The sequence below is a fragment of the Schistocerca cancellata genome, chromosome 6, assembly GCF_023864275.1.
Source record: "Schistocerca cancellata isolate TAMUIC-IGC-003103 chromosome 6, iqSchCanc2.1, whole genome shotgun sequence".
Classification (NCBI taxonomy): domain Eukaryota; kingdom Metazoa; phylum Arthropoda; class Insecta; order Orthoptera; family Acrididae; genus Schistocerca; species Schistocerca cancellata.
Window position 1 is genome coordinate 268,981,365 of NC_064631.1, and position 20,624 is coordinate 269,001,988.

Consider the following 20,624-nt stretch of genomic DNA (forward strand, 5'->3'; position numbering starts at 1 on the left):
GTACCTCGTCTCCTAACTTCCAAACTTTACAGAAGCTCTCCTGCAAACCATGCAGGACTAGCTCTCCTGAAAGAAAGGATATTGCGGAGACATGGCTTAGCCACAGACTAGGGGATGTTTCCAGAATGAGATTTTCACTCAGCAGTGGAGTGTGCACTGATATGAAACTTCCTGGCAGATTAAAACTGTGTGCCGGAGTGAGACTCGAACTCGGGACCTTTGCCTTATTACATTGTTCTACCTTGGAAACCATTCACAATAGGGCATATGTCCATATGAAGTTTTTTGTTCAGAATCCCTTATATTATCACCCCTCAAAGCCTGTACCTTTTGTCCTTACTCACCATTGTATCTCCTGTGGAAACTGAAGCATGTGTTCTATATCTACTGGTGGTATGTCATTCATTGTTCCACAACCATATCAGCTATGGCCTCTTACTGTGTCACTCTACATCTGCAATAAAATTACTATTACTACCACCACCACCACCACCACTACTACTACAAGAAAGAAAAGCAGTATGGATTATAACACCAAGCAGAAAACTGGAGCACTGCAAGCCCATCTTCACATATCTAGCAATGATGGCAATTGTCAGTCAGTATATCTTCACCTGTCTCGTGTATGTGAAAGACAATCATAAACATTCACCAAGAGGAGTGACATCCACAATTGTAACCATATAATATGGAAAACAGACATCCCTAGCAAACAATTCTACATTACACACAAGTTTTGCAATCGTAGCTGTTAAAATGCCCACCTATCTAAATAATAAAATGCAATTGTTGCAAATAGCGAAATTTCGAGGTAACGTGTTGCAAAATCTATGCCAAAAACCACTTCACAATTTAAATGAGTTATTTGACAGGAAAACAGCAAATTGGACTTCCTAAACAATGCACAACTACGTAAAATGAAGTGAACATATACTTGTTACGAAGTTCTAACTCTATACGTCATTAAGTGTTATGCTATACTTACGCTAGTTAGTTTTTGTATTATAATGCTTGTATAATCTTCATTTTGTAACACCAATGTAATCTATCCAGTCTTGACTGTAAAAACAAATAGCTATGATAATAGTGTTGATTGATTTGCAAAAAGCAAGTGACTCAGTACCACACCTATGCTTATTACCAAAAGTGTGATCATATAGGGTATCAGACTAAACATGTGGCTAGATTGAGGACTTCATGATAAGGAGGATACAGCACATTATCTTGGATTGAGAGTCATTGATAGATGTAGAAGTAACTTTGGGTGTACCCCTGGCTGTTCAGTTGGTATTAAAGTTTTTGCAACAATATTAATAGTTACCAAAGACTTTTCGCAGATGATGCAATTATTTACAATGAAACAGTGTGAATGAAGATGTACACATATTGAGTCAGAGATTCATAAGCCTTCAAAGAGGCGCAATTATTGGCAGCGTGGTTTAAATGTTCAAACATGTAGAAGTGTCACTTCGCAAAAAAACGCCATGGTATCCTACGAATACAATATTAGTGAGCCACAGTTGGAATGTGTAAATGTGTGCAAATACTTCAGTGTAACACTTAGTAAGGACATGAAGTAGAACACTCATATTGGCTGCGTCGTGGGTGAAGCAGGTCGCAAACTTCGGTTTGTTCGCAAATACAAAGGAAATGCAGTCAGTGTTCTAAGGAGATTTGTGACAAATCTCAGATGTAACCCATCCTAAAATATTGCTCAATTGTATAGTACCCATACTAAATAGGACTGGCAGGGGAGATTGAACGTATACAGAATAGGACGGCACATATGACCACAGGTTTGTTTGATCTGTGATACTGTCAATTACATGTTAATAGAATTGCAAGTGGCAGGCTCTTGAAGTTAGACGAAAACTATTCCGCGAAAGACTACTAACAAAGTTTCAAGAACAGGTTTTGAATGATGACTCTGAACATACTACACACAACTCCCTCCTCCCCCTCCCCTCACCAACGTATCGCTGCCATAGGAATCGTGCGGATAAGATCATGTTCATTACAGTGCGTACAGAGGCATTTCAGGAAATATTTTTCCCACGGTCCATACGTGAACAGGGCGGGAAAATGCCCTAATAACCGATACTGTGAAATGTACTCTCCGCCATGCTCTTCACAGTTCACACTGGTTCCGGTTCGCAGAATATAGATGTAGAGTTTGCGCGGCGAAAATAAGTTTATTTTCGTCGTTAGCGGGTGATGGCGCTGTCAGAACTTACTTCCCGAGGAACTTTGACGAGATGGGACAATGAGTTTACGAGCAGCTTGAATGCTGCCATTTGAAATTCGTCGCGGAATGTTTTGATTTGATGTGACGTGACATGTCGGCCAATGCGATCTTGCCTTGAATCTGTGGCTCCTTTCCGTTTTTGGTTTTACAGCCCATTTTACTGCTATGGATCTCAGTTATTTTCTTTGAATTTTTTTGACAGTATAAACTAATGGAATACAGTAAGTTTCGTTCTACGAAGCAATATTTTGCAATACTTTTGAGATTTAAAAATAGTGAGAAATTTTTCTCTCCTCGGGGCGATTTATGTTGGTACTGCAAACGCGTTTCGTTTTTGTCTTGTGTAAGAGCAGGAATTTGAATTTGTATCGTGTAGGATTGTCGGTGATTGTTTATGCTGTTCGTATAATGATGATAAGCATTGACTATGGTGTTAAGTAATGACAACTAGTAAGTACAAGCTAATAATACAGCTGGAAATTTATAATTAAGTTATTTGTCACTTCACTGACGAATCTTCATGTCATTCTGATAGACTAACAATTTATGTTTGAGAAGGTGTGACAGATGTACATGTCTTGATACACTTAAAGTTTTATCACATTTTGTGTGTTTGGCACATAGGTGGACTCTATCATCACCATTTATAAAAGGTTTTAAAAGAAGTCTTATATTAGGAGCAGATGTGGACGGTTTAATTTCATTTTGTTACACATACGTTGCCTAATCTACTTCGCGTTTTTACGTGAACGTTTTATGGAGATCCAATCTCCCTATGTTTATAAAAAATATTATTTTTCATTCCTTTTGCGAGTACCCTCGTAGTTGGTTGTCCGACGTGCACTAACTATAACATATTTTGTATAAGTCCGTTTCTAGGTAAGCTTTTTATTTTACTGTCAAGTGGGCTATCCACGTACGTAGGCCTATTGGTCTGCAGAAGTGTCATTCATAAAATAATAAGTGTAGTATGAACTGATGAGTGCATAGACACTGACAGAACAATGATTGTGTAAACAATTTTGCAAGAAATTTATATCAAACAGATAACGTTAGGTTACTTTACTTTCTTTCATTCATTTTCTGTAATTGACTATCGTTCTGCTCCATATTGTATTATATACATGCGAACTGACTTCACTACACGAACACATTCATTCTACAAGCTCATTTGTAGAGTCTGTTTAGAAGTTCAATGCATTGTACATACAACTTTCCAATTTTTTTTTCACCACATTTGCATTTTATGTCTATAACCACATTTGTAATTTTGTTTCTAGTATGTTTCCATGACAAAGCTTTTTATCACTTTTGTAATCCCGAATTGTCCAGCCTGCATGAAAAGAAACACACAAGTGAAGAGTAGACCATAATACACAATCTGAAATTGTTCTAGATAAATATGGCATCTCTAAAATGAGCCCCAACTTTTTCACTTCTTTAAAACTAGTTAGTAAATTGTTGTTTACTTAAGCTGTAAACTTAAATTATTTGACTCCATGTAATCATTGGTATAGTAGTGAGCAAAGACTGTTTGTCATCCTTCAGTTTTTGCTACACGTATCATAGATATAGAACTCTTGAGTGAAAGGCCATATGCACAATATTTGTAAAACAGAATTGTCACCTGCTGTGTGTATGTTAATAAGCTTCCGTGTTCATTGTAACTGTGGACTTCCTCATTCATTCTGCTGGCCGGAGAGGTGGACTAAGCAATCTTTGTTTTATCTGCGACTCTCCCCCCTCAGTGTTTCTGATTGTTATCAGTAAATATGTGAAACTCTCTTGTCATTTGATCTTTCTTCTAATCACTGAATTCTGGGCTCAGTCTCTATTGTTATCTAACGAGATGTAGGATAGGATTACAAGCTTTGCGTAGGTACTGTTTATGTAAACTAAGTTGACACTCAGGGCAGTGGGTGGATGGGATCGACTATACATGGGATATGTCTTTATGACCACTCCCATCAGCCGTTGCACAGAGTGTCAACTTAGTTTGTTGGACAATAGTACCATGAGCAACGTTTAGTAACTTCCATGATTCTTATTGTATTTGACCCTTGTACAACAGGATGCAGGAAGAGCCGCAGAGGATTAATGATTGGTACTGTGATTGACTGTTAACCATGAACTTAATAAATGCACCATTTTGTGCATGAACAGGTGATATTGCAGTGCCTGTATTTTTCGCAAGTACGAAGCGACGTTCCTTCGGACTTGAATCCATGTCTGAAACAACATGCACTGCATTGATTACAGCTGTTCTGAAATACACAAAATGTAGTCACAGTTGCAGATATGGACAACCATCAGCTGTATAATGGAATGATTTTTAAGTCTAAAGTTTGTATGCTTCATATGCTAGCTCACAAAAAAATTGTCTAATCTAGATTACTCTTTTTCTGATGTGCACTATCTGCTTGTGCTAATACCTTAACTTTATTTCTTTGGAGGATCCCAGCACTAGCTAGTTTCCTCACTTTCCTCTCCAGGGCTATGTTAAAGGGAAGAAAGGACAGAGCATCTCCATGTCTTTGTCTAGTTTTATTTTCAAAGTGCTCAGATTTTATTCTAATTAGTGAAAACCTGCTTATGTCTTCACTTCCTCCTTTTTTGTCTATTGAGACTACTAATAATTTTTTTCCATTATTTAAATATATGGTTTAAAATTTTACTGACTACTCGGAGTGATGTTCCACATTATATTCTTTGTATTGCATTGAAATATGAACTTTACATGGTCAGTAGTACCACTCTTAGAAATGCCAGATTTTCATGTTTACCAGTCATCGACAGTTCTTATCTTTTGTCTTGGTCCCATGGTGACTCAGGACTGGCATGTTTATTAATGTATTTATCATGGTTAAATTAAGGGGTGGCAGGATGCCTTTCTTGTGCCCCCCCTCCCACCTCTCCGGGATGATACATGTAGGGTCTGTGTGTAGTGTTACTCTTGTGATAGTGAAAGAAAGTTTTCTAAATGTTTGTGAATTGTGTAGCTGAGGTGGTACTTGGGTACCAGATTGATATTCACCTAGTGGGATGTGAGACTCTGCCTAAAAACCACGTCCAGGCAGGCTGGCACATCAACCCTTGTCGTTAATTCACTGTGCAAATTCAGTCCAGTGCCAGCACACCTCCAAGTCCTGAAAGCCTCGCTTTAACACTTGTGGCTCTCTGTGCAGGTTTGTGTACCAATCATTTGCAGTCATATGGACAGGTGACTGACAGACGAACGAAGGGTTAAGGGAATGTAAATCATTCTGTAGTTATTAGGATATGACAGGCTCTATACTATTAGTGAAAAAATAAGATAGCCTGTTGGATTTCTTATACAGTTATCTAAAACAGGAACAAATCTGCCATGTATTCATATAATTAGGGAGCTCACATCCGATCACTGTCAGATCGTCCAATCCCCTATGTTATTTGTATGTTGTTATGCTAGCAATTCACATGAAAGAAGTCTCATGAAAAAGGCACTTACAAACATCATTTGCTGTTGTAATTATGGTCATATTTTCTTCCTCATTTTCCCAGTACTGTGTACAACTTTATTTTTCTTACATGCATTCATTTTTTTCTGCATCATCATTACGACTGTTAGACCTAGTTAGACTGGCCACCAGGGCTTTCCAGATGGGCCAAGTAGACAGTGTTCAGGTGGGGTTTGGGATCTTAAACTTGCAGTTTCAGCATCACAAACTCTTTGACTATGCCTCCAAAATACGCAGGTTCCCGACTACCATGAATTTCATATTATTTTCCCTCTCCGCAAGTTCAGATCCCCTGAAACTTGACGTAGGATGGGTCTCCAAATTGTAATTAGATTGGAAATCCTCCATTGAGGCTTCCTTGATGGTAAGTATTAGATCACTTCAGACACTCTTCTCAGGTAGATCTTAAGTGAAGAAGAAAGGAAAGGGAGGGGATCACAGGTGTCAGTTGCATTGGAAAATTACTCTGAATCAGCAGTGATCAGTGAAAATGTGTACAGGGCCGGGATTCAAATCTGTGATCTCATGCTTACTAGGCATGTGCATTAACTTCCCCCCTCCACCCCTCACTGCCCTACCCCTGCGGGTCTGGGGGTTAGCCTAGACCCGAGGTATTCTTGCCTGTTGTAAGAAGCAGCTAAAAGGGGTCTCACATGTTTCGGCCTTTATGTGATGGTCCCCTGTAGCGTTTGACCTCCATTTTTAAAATTTTTCCCAAGGATTGAGCCAATTGGGAAAGGGCACCTTACATGGTGCATTGTGTCCATCATGTGCTGAGACCTCTTGCATCCTTTGTCGATATGGATCTGCAATTCCGCTTATCCTCCAGCTGTTGGGTGACGTCACCCTCCTAGGTGTGTTTTCCTCCATCCTCTGTGTAGTATCACTTTCTGCGCTTTCGATGATAATGGACTTCTTAGCTCGTCTGCATGATATCCAGCATGGTAGCAAGTCCATTGTGGTGAGGCCACCATGTACACTTTTGGTTGTAGCTACCTAACCACACCAGAGTGGGTGGCATCAGGGCGGATGACATGCCATGAAGCGTAGTGCGTCATCCCTTGCTCCTGGTCAAACACCAGCAGTCTCTAAGCGGTCAAGAACTAACTAAGAAATATGACCCCAAATCCCCCCCCCCCCCCCCTCCTTCCGGCCATTCCATGTGAGGAATGCCAGTCTAAGGATGGCAGCGAAGCTTATTCGTGCCGGTACCTTGTATTTACAAGAGTTGATGGGGAATCTTTCTTGTCAATGAAACCTCAATTTTTTGTGGAGCATTTAGAGGACAAGTTTTGGGAGGTGGAGGGCTCGTCCAAAATGCAGTCAGGGTCGGACTTGATCAAAACAGCATCCTCTGCCCAGTCACGGGCACTACTCTCCTGTAACAAGCTGGGGGATTTTTGTTTCCTTCATGCCCCATAAGAGCTTAAATATGGTCCAGGGTATCATATTTCACAGGGACCTTCTTTTGCAGTCTGACGATGAGCTGTGCGCCAATTTAGGGCGATGATGTGTCCATTTCGCCTGGCATGTCCACCAGGGTCCAAGGGATAATTGGGTCGCCACCGGTGCCTTCATCTTGGCCATAGAGGGTGACACATTTCCCGAGAAGGTCAAGGTAATGGTCTACTGCTGTGATGTTAAGCCAAACATCCCTCCCCCGATGCCGTGCTAGAAGTTCGGCCATATGTCTTCCTGCTGTACTTCCAGCATCACCTGTCGGAATTGTGGACATCCTTCAGATCCCAATACTCCCTGTGCCCCGCCTCCCATCTGTTTCAACTGCAGAGAGCACCATTCGCCTTGCTCGCCAGACTGCAGGATTCTCCAGAAAGAAAGAAAAATAATGAAATACAAGACCCTAGACCAACTGACCTACACTGAGGCTAAGAGAAAATATGAGAGGCTACATCCTTTGGATACGGTGTCAACCTACACTGCTGCTAAGACAACGGTTCTACCATGTTCCGTTCTGCCACATGCCATTGGCTCTCAGAGCCATCAGAAACCACCTTCCCCCTTGATCGTGGGGGGCACTTCCCTCCCTGTTGCTCATGCACAACCTACTTCAGGAGCAACCCCCCCCCCCCCCCCCCCTCCAACCATCAGGGATGTCAGTCCCCCCTTTTGAGCCGGAGAAACCTAGGTCTTCTTCAGCTTGTCTTGCCAGGAAGGGATCCCTTTGGTCACTCTCTTCCCAGGTTCCTACCAATGGCAGAGCTGACACCCACACAAAGCCATCCCAGCCGGACAAACCTAAGGAGCAGAGAGATAAACTTAAAAAGAAAAGACCTACAATAACCAAGGCACTGCGGTGGCACCCACACTACCTACAAGCTCTGTGTCCGAGGATGAGGTGGAGATTCTGGCGTCCACTAAGAACCTAGATCTCACTAGGCCCTCAGACACAGTGGATCTCAATTGCACAGGTACCCATATGGTGGCAGCAAGTGACACCGAATTGTAGACTGCCCCATTGAGTGTTTCATGGCTTCCCAGTCTGAAGATCACGTAATCCTCTAGTGGAATTGCGGCAGTTTTTTCCACCAGCTGGCTGGGCTATGGCAGCTGTTAAGCTTTACACCTGCTTTCTGCATTGCCCTCCAGGGAGCCTGATTCCCGGCAATGCGGATCCCCATCCTCTGCAGCTATAAGGGATATTACAGGAGCCATAGCGATTATAATAATGTCAGATGGAGTTTGCGTCTATGTCCTAAACTCAGTATGTAGTGAAACTGTGCCCCTTCAAACTCCTCTTGAAGCTGTGGCTGTCAGGATAAGGTCGACACAGGAAATAACTGTCTGCAATGTATATCTTCCTCCAGATGGTGCAGTACCCCTCACCGTATTGGCTGCACTGATTGGTCAACTCCCTAAACCTTTCCTACTTTTGGGAGATTGTAACGCGCATAACCCCTTGGGTGGGGCTATGCTTACTGGCTGAGGTAGGGAGGTTGAAAATTTACTGTCACAGCTTGACCTCTCCCTCTTAAATACATATTTCAGTATGGCACCTATTCACCCATTCATCTCTTGGTTTGCAGTCCTGGCCTTCTCCCATCTATCCACTAGAGAGGACATGACAACCTGTGTGGTAGTGACCACTTCCCCATCTTCCTCTCACTCCCCCGGCATGATGTCCATGGATGCCTACCCAGATGAGCTTTAACAAGGCAGACTGGGAAGTCTTCACTTCTGCTGTCACTGCTGGATCATCGATGGTGTCGTTGAGCAGGTCACTACAACGGTCATTTCTGCGGTGGAAAAAATGATCCCTCATTCTTTAGTGTGCCCCCGGAGAAAGACAGTCCCTTGGTGGTAGCTGGAAGTGGTTGAGGCAGTTAGAGCGTTGGCGAGCTGTACAGCGACGTAAGCGGCACCCTTCCCTAGAGCACCTAATAGCCTTTAAGTGGCAATGTGCTCACGTACGCCAGCTTACAAACTGACAGAAACAGGAGTGTTGGGAGAGGTACATGTTGACCATTGGGTGTATATGTCACCTTCCCAAGTCTGGACGAAGATCAGACGTCTTTTTGGGTACCAGAGCCCAACAGGTGTCCCTGGAATTAACATCAATGGCGTGTTATCTACTGATGCAATCACGATTGCTGAGCACTATGCTCAAGCCTGTGCATCGGAGAACTACCCCCCAGCCTTTCGCACACTCAAACAGCGGATGAAAAGGAATGTCCTCTCATTCACTACACGCCACAGTGAAGCCTATATCACCCCATTAACAGAGTGGGAGCTCCTCAATGCCCTTGCACATTGCTCGGACACAGCTCCTGTGTCGGATTGGATCCACAGTCAGATGATTAAACATACCTCGTCTGACGACAAATGACATCTCCTCGTCATCTTCAACCAGATCTGGTGTGATGGCATATTTCCATCCCAATGGCGGGATATCACCATCATTTCAGTGCTCAAACACTGTCAAAACACCCTTGATCTGGTTAGCTACTGGCCCAACAGCCTCACCAACTTTCTTTGTAAGCTGCTGGAATGTTTAGTGTGTCGGCAGTTGGGTTGGGTGCTGGAGTCACATGGCCTACTGGCTCCATATCAGGACAGATTCCACCAGGGTTGCTCTACCACTGATAATCTTATGTCTGTCGTGTCTGCCATCCGAACAGCCTTTTCCAGATGTCAATATCTGGTTGCTGTCTTTTTTGACTTACGTGAAGCATACGACACGACCTGGCGACATCATACCCTTGCCACATTGTATGAGTGCGGTCTCTGAGGCCCGCTTCAGATTTTTGTCCAAAACTTCCTGTCGCTTCATACTTTCAGTGTCCAAGTCGGTGCCTCCTATAGTTCCCTACATATTCAGGAGAATGGCGTTCCACAGGCCCCCGTATTGAGTGTGTAATGGTCTAGCAGCAGCTGTCGGGCCTTCGGTCTAACCTTCTCTGTATGCGGATGACTTCTGTATTTTGTACTGCTCCTACCTTAATGATGATCCACTACTGTAGTAGAGACATATTGATTCTTAGGACTGATTTTGATGCCCGATTAACTTGGCTACTTCACCTCCGTCAACTTAGGCGGAAGTGCTGGCAGCACCTCAATGCCCTCCGCTGCCTGAACACCACCAACTGGGGTGCAGATTGCTCTACACTGTTGCAGCTCAACCCAACGCACCACTGTGGCATTCACCTAGTGACAGGAGCTTTTAAAACGAGTCCGGTGACCAGTGTCCAGGTGAAGGCTGGAGCCCCTCCATTGAATGCTGGATGTGCACAACTGCTTGCCAGTTATGTTGTACATGTTCGTAGTTCTCCTGTGCATCCGAATTACTGTCTCCTTTTCCCAACCATGGCGGTCATCTCCTGCATTGGCGGCCCAGATCAGGGCTTATGATTGCGGTTCGCGTCCTGTTCCTTCTGTCTGAACTGGAGTCCTTCCCGTTACCACCTCTCCTCAAAGTCCATTCACGTACAGCTCCATGGTGTACATCTAAGCCACAGATTCTTCTGGACCTTTCGCATGGCCCTAAGGACTCCGTTAACCCTGTGGCTCTCCGCTGTCACTACCTCTCGATCCTTGACATGTACTGGGGCCATGAAGTAGTTTACACAGACGACTTGATGACTGATGCTCAGGTAGGATTTCAGTATTTTCATGGAGGACATATTGAACAGCAATCCTTGCCAGATGGCTGCAGTGTTCTCACTGCTGAGCTGGCGGCCATATCTTGTGCTCTTGAGCGCACCTGCTCTTGCCCTGGCGAGTCATTTCTCCTGTGTACTGACTCCTTGAGCAGCCTACAAGCTATCGACCAGTGTTACTCTCACCATCCTTTGGTAGCATCCATTCAGGTGTCCATCTAAGCCCTGGAACAGTTCCGTCGTTCTGTGGTGTCTGTGTGGACCCCAGGACACATCAGAATCCCAGGCAACGAACTTGCAGACAGGCTGGCTAAAGAGACTACGCGCAAACTGCTTGTGGAGATGGGGATCACCGAAACTGCCCTGCGTTCTGTCTTACGCCTCAGGGTTTTTCAGCTTTGGGAGACGGAATGGCATAACAATACGCACAGCGAACTGTGTGTCATTAAGGAGACTACGAATGTATAGAAGTCTTCCACACTGTCCTCTCGCAGGGAATCAGTTGTCCTCTTCTGGCTCCGCATTGGCCATATGTGGCTACTGCATGGTTACCTCCTCCGTCACGAGGACCCGCCTCTGTTTCGATGTGGCTCACAAATGATGGTCATCCACCTCTTGCTGGACTGCCCAGTTTTAGCCGCTCTGCGGCGGTGGCCTTCTAACTTTCCCAGCGCCCTACCTTCGGTGTTGGGCGACAATGCCGGAACAGCAGCTTTAGTTTTAAGTTTTATTCGTGAGGGTGGGTTTTATCATTTGGTCTAAGTTTTAGCGCATGTCCTTTGTCCCTCCATGTCCTTCACCGTAGTGCTTTTAGGGTGGAGGTTTTAATGTGTTGTAGAGTGGCTGGCTTTCCCTTTTTATTCTCATCGTCAGCCAGCCACGGTAATCTGCTTTCTTTTTTGGTCTCTTCTACATGTTTCTTGCGTGTGTCTGTGGTTTTTTTTGTCCGATTTGTCCATTTTAGTGTTTGTTGCCCTTCTTTTATTCTTGGGGTTTTCCCCTTTATTCCAGTTGTGTTTTGTATGTCTCGCTTATCTTACTCCCAACCTTGTGGAATTATTTTAATTGCAACTAGGGACTGATGACCTAGCAGTTTGGCCATCCTCTTTTAAACCAACCAACCAACCAACCAACCAGGTGCGTTAACCACTGTGCCATTTGGGACACAGTGTTGTTGCAACTGTGCAGACTATCTGGGTACACCCCCAGGGGGTCCACAACTCTTTTGTGGATACGTGCTTAGCGAGCACGGGACCCCGAGCTAATGTGGCCCTCCTTCCTTTCCGGGCTGCATACCTTCCTTTTCCGCATCCTTCCCTCTCCCCCCATCCTCGCCCCTCCTCCCCTCACCTCTGGCTCTTTCCTTCCCTTTCTCCCCCTCTGGGAGTATGGTTTGTGCCTACGTCCGGAGATGGACGCTCGTAAATGTACCGCATTCTTCGCCTTCTCTGCTTGTCTGTCTTCATCCTTCCTTTGTCCTTCTCTTTTCCTTACCTCTTCTCTTTACCCTTTTCTCCGCTGCAGCATTTGAGACCTCTCCTCTTCCCTTTCCCTTTCTTTGTTTTTCCCTTCCTCTTTCTTCCTCCCTGTGCGTGTCTGAAGGCCGACCCATGCATTTTTATGCTTAGCCGGTGACGGGGTAATGCTTAATTCCCCGCCCCGGGTCGACAGGTATGACACGTACATACCCCCTGGTAACGGCCAGGCCCAGGGAGGGATGATTACCCGAGCTGATACCTTCCGAAAGTGCCGATTGGTCCCTCCGTCCGTTTGTCGGGAGGTGTGACCTGAGGAGTGGACAATCACCTAAGGCGGGAGTGCCCTCAGAGAGGGCCCCCACAAGGGAGGAGCGCGCCATCGGAGACGCTGGTAATCATGGGGGATTCTTCCGCAATGGTTTCCTCACCTTCCACCATGTCTGCTCACAAGCGTAAGTTCACTGAGTCTCAGCCACAGACAGTTCTTCCATCGTTGCCACAGTTCCTTGTTGTTTCTCGGTCTGACGAAGCTCACGACTTCTCCACGGTCAACCCTTTCATTATTCAGAAAGGTGTCGACGCAATTGCAGGTCCTGTAAAGTCTTGTTCCAGATTACGGAATGGCACCTTGTTGTTAGAAACAGTCAGTGCCCTCCAGGCACAAAAATTGCTGCGTACTTCACTGCTCCACACCTTCCCTGTCCGGGTTGAAGCGCACCGCACTTTAAATTCCTCGCGTGGAGCCGTTTATACACGCTCCCTCGATGGATTGTCTGACGAAGAAATTCAGCACTACCTGTCTGACCAGGGCGTAACGGCGGTTCATAGAGTTATGAAATGGGTCGACACGAACATCATTCCAACCTGCACTGTCTTCTTGACATTTGACAAAGTTCAACTCCCATCGAAAATCACAACAGGCTATGAGATAATTTCCGTTCGCCCTTACGTCCCAAACCCTACACGTTGCTATCGGTGTCAGCAGTTCAATCATACCAACCAGCAGTCCTGTTCCAACCCGGCCAAATATGTTACGTGTGGCAAGGATGCCCATGAGGGTGCTTGTCCACCTCCATCCCCTCATTGCATCAACTGTATGGGTGACCACGCTGCTTCCTCTCGAGATTGCCCCATTTTTAAAGACGAAAAGCTCATTCAGGAAATAAGAGTGAAGGAAAAGGTGTCGACCTTTGCTGCTCGAAAATTATTCACTAGTCGAAAGCCCACCATGCCCCAGACAGGAAAATACAGCACTGTCCTTGTCTCTCCTCGGCCAACAAAGGAGGCGGCCACACAGACTTGTGATCTCACCTTTAGTGACACGGTCGTCAGATGGGCCAGCACAAAGATCGCCCGTTCAACCTCCCCACTTTCGCCTGCTCACTCTATGGCTCACCCTTCATCGGGTTCTGCCAAATCTCGATCCCAAAAGTCAGACACCCAGACTTCCAAAAAAGAGCATACTCGTGAAGATTTTTTACGTACCCCAACTTCACAACCATCGGTTCCTCCTTCATCTAAACATCATGTTTCCAAGAAGGCTAATAAGAAACCCAGTTCCTCTCCTTCCCCGCCACGACGTGTCTCATCTACAGCACCACCTGGCGGTAACCGCCTTCGCTGTCTTCTGTGTCTGCTGGCGGCCGATCAACCTGCCGATCGCTGGTAACAGGAGATGCTCCTCAACAACCTATGGATCAGGATCTTCGGCTGAGTGCCATTCCGCCCTGTCGGTCGCAAGCTCTGAGCAGTCGTTGAGTTGGTCACATTCTTCCATTTTCTATCCACCCTATGTCCATTATCCATTGGAATATCCGCGGCATTCGAGCCAATCGGGATGAATTGACGATCCTCTTACGATCCTACTCGCCGGTCATCTTCTGTCTTCAGGAAACAAAGCTGCGTCCCCACGACCGCTTTGTTTTCCCCCATTTTCAGTCAGTCCGATTTGATCTCCCCTCTGTTGAAGGCACTCCAGCACATGGAGGACTCATGAATCTTCTCCATGATACTCTCCATCCCTCTCCCAATCCCCTTAAACACTTCCTTCCAAGCAGTCGCTGTCAGTCTTTCCCTTTCTGGATACACCTTCTCTCTTTGTACTGTATACATTCCATCGTCCACATCAATGGCACGAGCTGATCTCCTTCATTTTCTTGGTCAGCTTCCACCCCCCTATTTGCTGGTTGGGGACTTCAGTGCCCACCACCCGCTTTGGGGATCTCCACATCCTTGTCCGCGTGGCTCACTATTGCTAGACGTCTTCCACCAAATGGATCTTGTTTGCCTCAACACTGGGGACCCTACATTTTTGTCTGCCTCCATGACAACTTTCTCTCATTTGGACCTTTCGGTCGGTACTGTTCTGCTAGCTCAGCGCTTCGATTGGTTCGCCCTTGCTGATGCACACTCGAGTGACCACTTTCCATGTGTCCTTCGATTGCAGCCACAACTGCCATATATGCGCCCAAGATGCTGAAAGTTTGCCCAAGCCGATTGGACACTTTTTTTCGTCTCTAGCGACATTCGATGACCGTCACTTTCCTAGTGTTGACGATGAGGTCACTCATATTAAAGACGTTATTCTTACAGCTGTGGAATGTTCAATACCTCGCACCTCCGAATTGCCCCGGTGCCCCCCAGTTCCTTGGTGGAACGAGGCATTCCGTGAAGCAATATGTGAGCGGCGGCGTGCTCTTCGCGTTTTCGTACACCGTCCTACTTTGGCCAACTGTATCCGCTATAAGCAGTTCTGTGCGCGGTGCCGCCGTGTCATCCGCGATAGCAAGAAGGCAAGCTGGGACTTCTTTACTAGCTCATTTAACACCTTCGCTCCCTCAGAAGTTTGGAGTCGGATTCGACGGTTATCAGGCGTGCCTAGTTTCTCCCCGGTCTCTGGGCTCACTGTCGACCATGATACATTAGTGGACCCCGTCGCAATTTCTAACTCATTGGGACAACACTTTGCTGAGATTTCGAGCTCTTCAAATTACCCGCCAGCATTTCTCCCGAAGAAATGTGCAGCGGAAGTGCGACCTCTTGCTCTCTCCTCTCAAAATCGCGAAAGCTACAATACTGTTTTCTCCATGCGGGAACTCAAACATGCACTCTCTTCTTCTCGCTCCTCCGCCCCAGGACCGGATGGTATCCACATCCAAATGTTGCTGCATTTATCATACCATAGTCTGCGTTACCTCCTTCACCTTTATAATCGAATTTGGACCTACAGTACTTTTCCCAGACGATCGCGGGAAGCTATTGTCGTTTCTGTTCCGAAATCTGGAAAGGACAAACGTCTCCCTTCTAGCTATCGCCCCATTTCGCTCACGAGTGGTGTGTGTAAGGTTTTGGAGCGTATGGTGAATTGCCGTTTAGCTTGGTGGCTGGAGTCCCGCAGTCTTTTAACACCTGCCCAATGCGGTTTCCGAAAGCATCGTTCTGCAGTTGACCATTTTGTTGCTCTCTCCACTTATATCATGAACAGTTTTCTCCGGAAATGCCAAACAGTAGCGATATTTTTTGATCTGGAGAGAGCATACGATACCTGTTGGAGGACAGGCATCCTCCGCACACTGTTCTCTTGGGGCTTTCGCGGTCGGTTGCCCCTTTTTCTTCGCGAATTTATGGCAAAGCGCACATTTAAAGTGCGGGTGAACACTACTCTCTCCCGTACTTTCTCCCAAGAAAATGGGGTACCCCAGGGCTCCGTGCTAAGTGTTGTACTGTTTGCCATTGCCATAAATCCAATTATGGATTGTCTCCTTCCTGGTGTCTCGGGCTCCCTCTTTGTGGACGATTTTGTGATCTACTACAGCTCTCAACGGACCAGCCTTCTTGAACGACGTCTTCAAGGATGTCTCGGTCGCCTCCACTCTTGGAGCATCGAAACAGGCTTCCGCTTTTCTGCCAGTAAGACCGTTTGTCTTAATTTTTGGCATCATACGGAGTTTCTTCCACCTTCCTTACATCTAGGACCTGTCAACCTTCCGTTTTCGGACGTCGCTAAATTCTTGGGTCTTATGTTTGACCGAAAACTGTGCTGGTCCTCCCACGTTTCCTATCTTTCGGCTCGCTGTCTGCAATCCCTCAACACCCTCCTTGTCCTGAATGGTACCTCCTGGGGAGCGGACCGAGTGGTCCTTCTCAGCCTCTATCGCGCCTTAGTGCGCTCGCAATTGGACTATGGAAGCATAGTTTACTCTTCTGCTTGGCCGTCTATTCTTCGGCGTCTCGACTCTTATCCACCACCGTGGATTACATTTAGTGTCTGGAGCTTTTTACACCAGCCCTGTGGAAAGCCTTTATGCTGAGACTGCTGAACCTCCGCTGTCCAATCGGCGAGCAGTCCTTCTGAGTCGTTATGCTAGCCATTTGTCTTCCATGCCTGCTAATCCGGCCCGTGACATTTTCTTCGACGTCTCCCTGGATTTAGGGTATGCAGGCTACCCTTCCTCCCTATTACCACCAGGAGTCCACTTCCGTCAACTGCTCCATTCTCTTTCCTTCCATTTTCCTAAAACTTTCTTGACAACTTGGGGTACAGCACCGCCTTGGCTCCGTCCCCGGACCTGCCTGCTCCGTGACCTTTGTCGATTTCCCAAGGATGGTACCCCTTCACTTATTTATCGTCGGGCATTTTCTGCTCTATATGCACAAATGAAAGAAGCCACATTTATTTACACTGATGGCTCAAAAACATCGTTTGGTGTAGGGAGTGCCTATATTGTTGGCAACACCCTAAATCAATTTCGGCTTCCCGACCAGTGTTTGGTTTATACTGTGGAGCTTTACGCTGTTCTCCAGGCTGTCCAATACACCTGTTGCCATCAGCGGATACAGTATGTTATCTGTTCAGATTCTCTCAGCTCTCTCCTCAGTCTCAAAGGTCTTTACCCCGTCCACCCTCTGGTCCACCGGATTCAGGACTCCCTACGCTTGCTCCACTTTGAGGGCGTCTCGGTGGCGTTCCTCTGGATCCCAGCACACGTTGGTATCTGTGGAAATGAGGTGGCTGATATAGCGGCCAAGGCTGCAGTCTCTCTTCTTCGGCCAGCTGTTTGCACGATTCCCTTCGCCAACTTATGCAGTGTTTTATGTTGTCGTGTTGTTCTTTTATGGCACGCACATTGGTCGACACTTCCCCATAATAAATTGCGGGACGTGAAAGCTCTTCACTGTGCTTGGACCTCTTTCTCCCGGACGCGTCGTTGGGAGGAGGTAATTTTAACTAGACTCCGGATAGGACACTGTCTTTTTAGCCATCGACATCTTTTAAGCGGCAATCCTCCCCCACTCTGTCCCCACTGCTCTCAGCTGTGGACGGTAAGACACCTTTTACTTGAGTGCCCCTATTCTACTCCGTTACGCGCCCTTCTACAGCTGTCGCCTGAAATATCGTCCATTTTAGAAGATGACATGCGCTCAGCCGATCGCGTTCTCGAGTTTATTAGTGCCAGTGAGATGACGTCAGTCATTTGAAGCTCTTCTTGGGGACAACCAACCCCTTTCTGTAGTGGTTTTTTAAGCTTTCCTTCTGCTTTTCACCAGTTTCTCCAATTTTTTGAGTTTCGTTAACATTGCTGCTGGTTTCCATTTTCGTTTTTTACTTTTTCCTAAGTCACAGACCGGGCGCCAATGACCATAGCAGTTTTGCGCCCTAAAAAATAGTATATATATAACAGCCAGAAACTACTCTCTCAGCTAGCAGAGAGAGCATTTTATCAAAATGGAAAACCATAATTAATTTCTGGTATGCAATGACTGTCTGCAGGTTAATAGTTGATGTTACCCTCGCCACCCAACAGTGTTCACTATATACACTCTTTTATATTGTCTCAGTCATAATGACTGCTCAATTGTCTTCCTCTGGACCCTTAGCGTACATTAACATCTACAACCATGAAGCCACCATTTCAGTTCGTAAACGGAGCAAGGGTAACTTTTGCAGTCCTTAAACAAGATGCATGTTGGTGGCAGTAGGATTGTTTTCCGATCTGAAGGAAATGCTGGCTCACTAAACCTTCTCATAGAATGTTTTCTTCACTCCAGGGGCTCCCATTTGAATTCACAGAGCATTTCTGTAATATTTGTATGTTGAATGAATCTGCTTACTGTGTTCATCTCTTGCCACACTTCCCTCCAGTACTAAATTAGTGATCCCTACATGTCTCAGAATGTGTTCTCTCAACTGACTCCTTTAAGTCATGTTGTCACAAATTTCTTTTCTCTGCAATTCGTTTCAGTACCTCTTCATTACCTATGTGATCTACCCATCTAATTATCAGCATTATTCTGTAGCACCACATTTCAAAAGCTTCTATTCTCTTATTATCTCAACTGTTTATTGTCCACCTTTCATTTCAATACATGGCTATACTCTAGACGAATAGCTTCAGAAAATACTTCCTAACACTTAGCTCTATATTCAATATTAACAAATTTCTCTTTTTCAGAAGTGCATTTTTTGCCAGTGCCAGTCTATTTTTTATCCTCTCTGCTTTGGCAATCATCAGTTATTTTACTGCCCAAATCATCTCATCTACTACTTTGTCTCGTTTCCTAATCTAATTCCCCTAACATCACCTGATTTAATTTGACTACATTCTATTACCCTTGTTTTGCTTTTGTTGTTGATTTTGTATGCTTCTTTCAGGACACTGTCCATTCCATTCAATAGCTCTTCCAAGTCCTTTGCTGTTTGTGACAAATTGCAATCTCATTTTTTATTTCTTCCCCCTGAACTTTTTCAAATTTTTTCTTGGGTTCATTTACTGCTTCCTCAATGTACAGATAGGATATTCTAACTTCGGGGAAGGCTACAACCCTGTCTCGCCCCCCAGGGGTCTCACCACTCTTTGGTGAGTTCATGTTTGGCCACCAGGGGCCCCAGCCTTTGCAGCACCTCTTCCCTTTCTGTGCTGCGTGTCTGTCCTGTTATTCTTTTTCCCTTCCCTTGGGGAACATGTCTTGAATGTTTTTTGGAATGCATGTTATAGTTTCAGTAGGCCAGCATAGGAACAGTCTCATGTGTTTTTTTTCCTTCTTTGTTATTAATCTCCTCCCCTCCTCTGCTTCGGTGTTTGAGGTTTCTCTCTGTTTCTCCTTCCTCTCTGTGTGCTCTTGAAGGCCGGTATTTGATGCGTAGCAAGTGGCTGTCTAACACCTAATTCCCAGCCCCAGGTTGTCGGGTAGTGTTTGCATGTACCCTGTGGTACAGGCCAGGCCCGGGGATGGGTGATTGCCTGAGCTGTTACCTTCCTAGTTGCCAATTGGTCCTACCGTAAGGAGTTCGGGAGGTGTGAGCAGTCACAGTGGGTGAGTCTTCCTCTGAGGGAGGCCCCTAGTTGGGAGGAATGCACCATTGGAGACAATGACAATCGAGGGGAGATTTTTTCACAATGAGCCAATCACAGTCTCAGTCTAAGTTTACTAAACGTAAATGGAATGGCACTAAAGATTCAAAGACTCTCCCAGCTGCATCTCAGTTTCTCATCACATCACATACCAAAGGAGGTCAGTTCCTTGCTTCAGTTAATCCATTTATTATTCAGAAATGTGGTGATGCGATTTCAGGCTCTGTGAAATCCTTTTCTCGCTTACCTAATGAGACTTTGCTTCTGGAGACAGATTGTAATTTTCAAGCCCAACAGCTATTTACAGCTTCACTTCTCCACAGCTATCCATTTCATGTAAAGGTCCATTGAACACTGAATTGTTTGTGTTACACTTTGCTGCTTGATGGTCTGACCGAGAGAGAAATCCAAACCTACCTCTCTGATCAGGGCATCACTGCGATCCATCAGGTAATGAAAAAGGTTTATGCAACCTTAGTGCCTACATGCCCTCTTTTTCTCATGTGTAGTTGAGTAGTGCTTCCAGAGAAGATCAAAGGCAGACTATGAAGTTGTTACAATCCGACTGTACATTTCAAATCCAGTGTTTTGCTACCAGTGTATGTTGTGACCACACTTGTGTGTCCTGTCAAAATACAGCCATATGTATTACTTGGGTTGCTCAAGAGGGCAATTGCCAGCTTCCTTGTCCCCACTGTATCAATTGTAATGTTGACCACACTGCTTCACCCTAAAAGCCCTGCATTTTATCATCTGGCACTTTTAGTACCATTCTTGCTACACCTTCTTCATGAAGAATATGGCCATCCAGACTTGTGACCTGCAGTTCAGCACTGCAGTTGTAAAATCACCTAGTATCACTGTAGCATCCCCATCTCCTTCTCCTACCACTGCACAACAAGCCAACAAATCTTGGCACCCTGGTGGTGAAATCACCA

The 20,624-nt window shown here is 45.5% G+C and overlaps 1 protein-coding gene across 3 annotated transcripts in view; it reads left to right on the top strand.

Moving 5' to 3' along the window:
• Positions 1 to 2,581: 2,581 nt before the first annotated feature.
• LOC126191139 (uncharacterized) overlaps positions 2,582 to 20,624 on the top strand; it is a 265,360-nt gene continuing 247,317 nt past the window's right edge. For all 3 annotated transcript variants that reach the window (XM_049931889.1, XM_049931890.1, XM_049931891.1), the window contains exon 1: positions 2,582 to 2,695. The gene's annotated coding sequence lies outside the window, so the exon portion shown is untranslated. The remainder of the gene's footprint in view (positions 2,696 to 20,624) is intronic.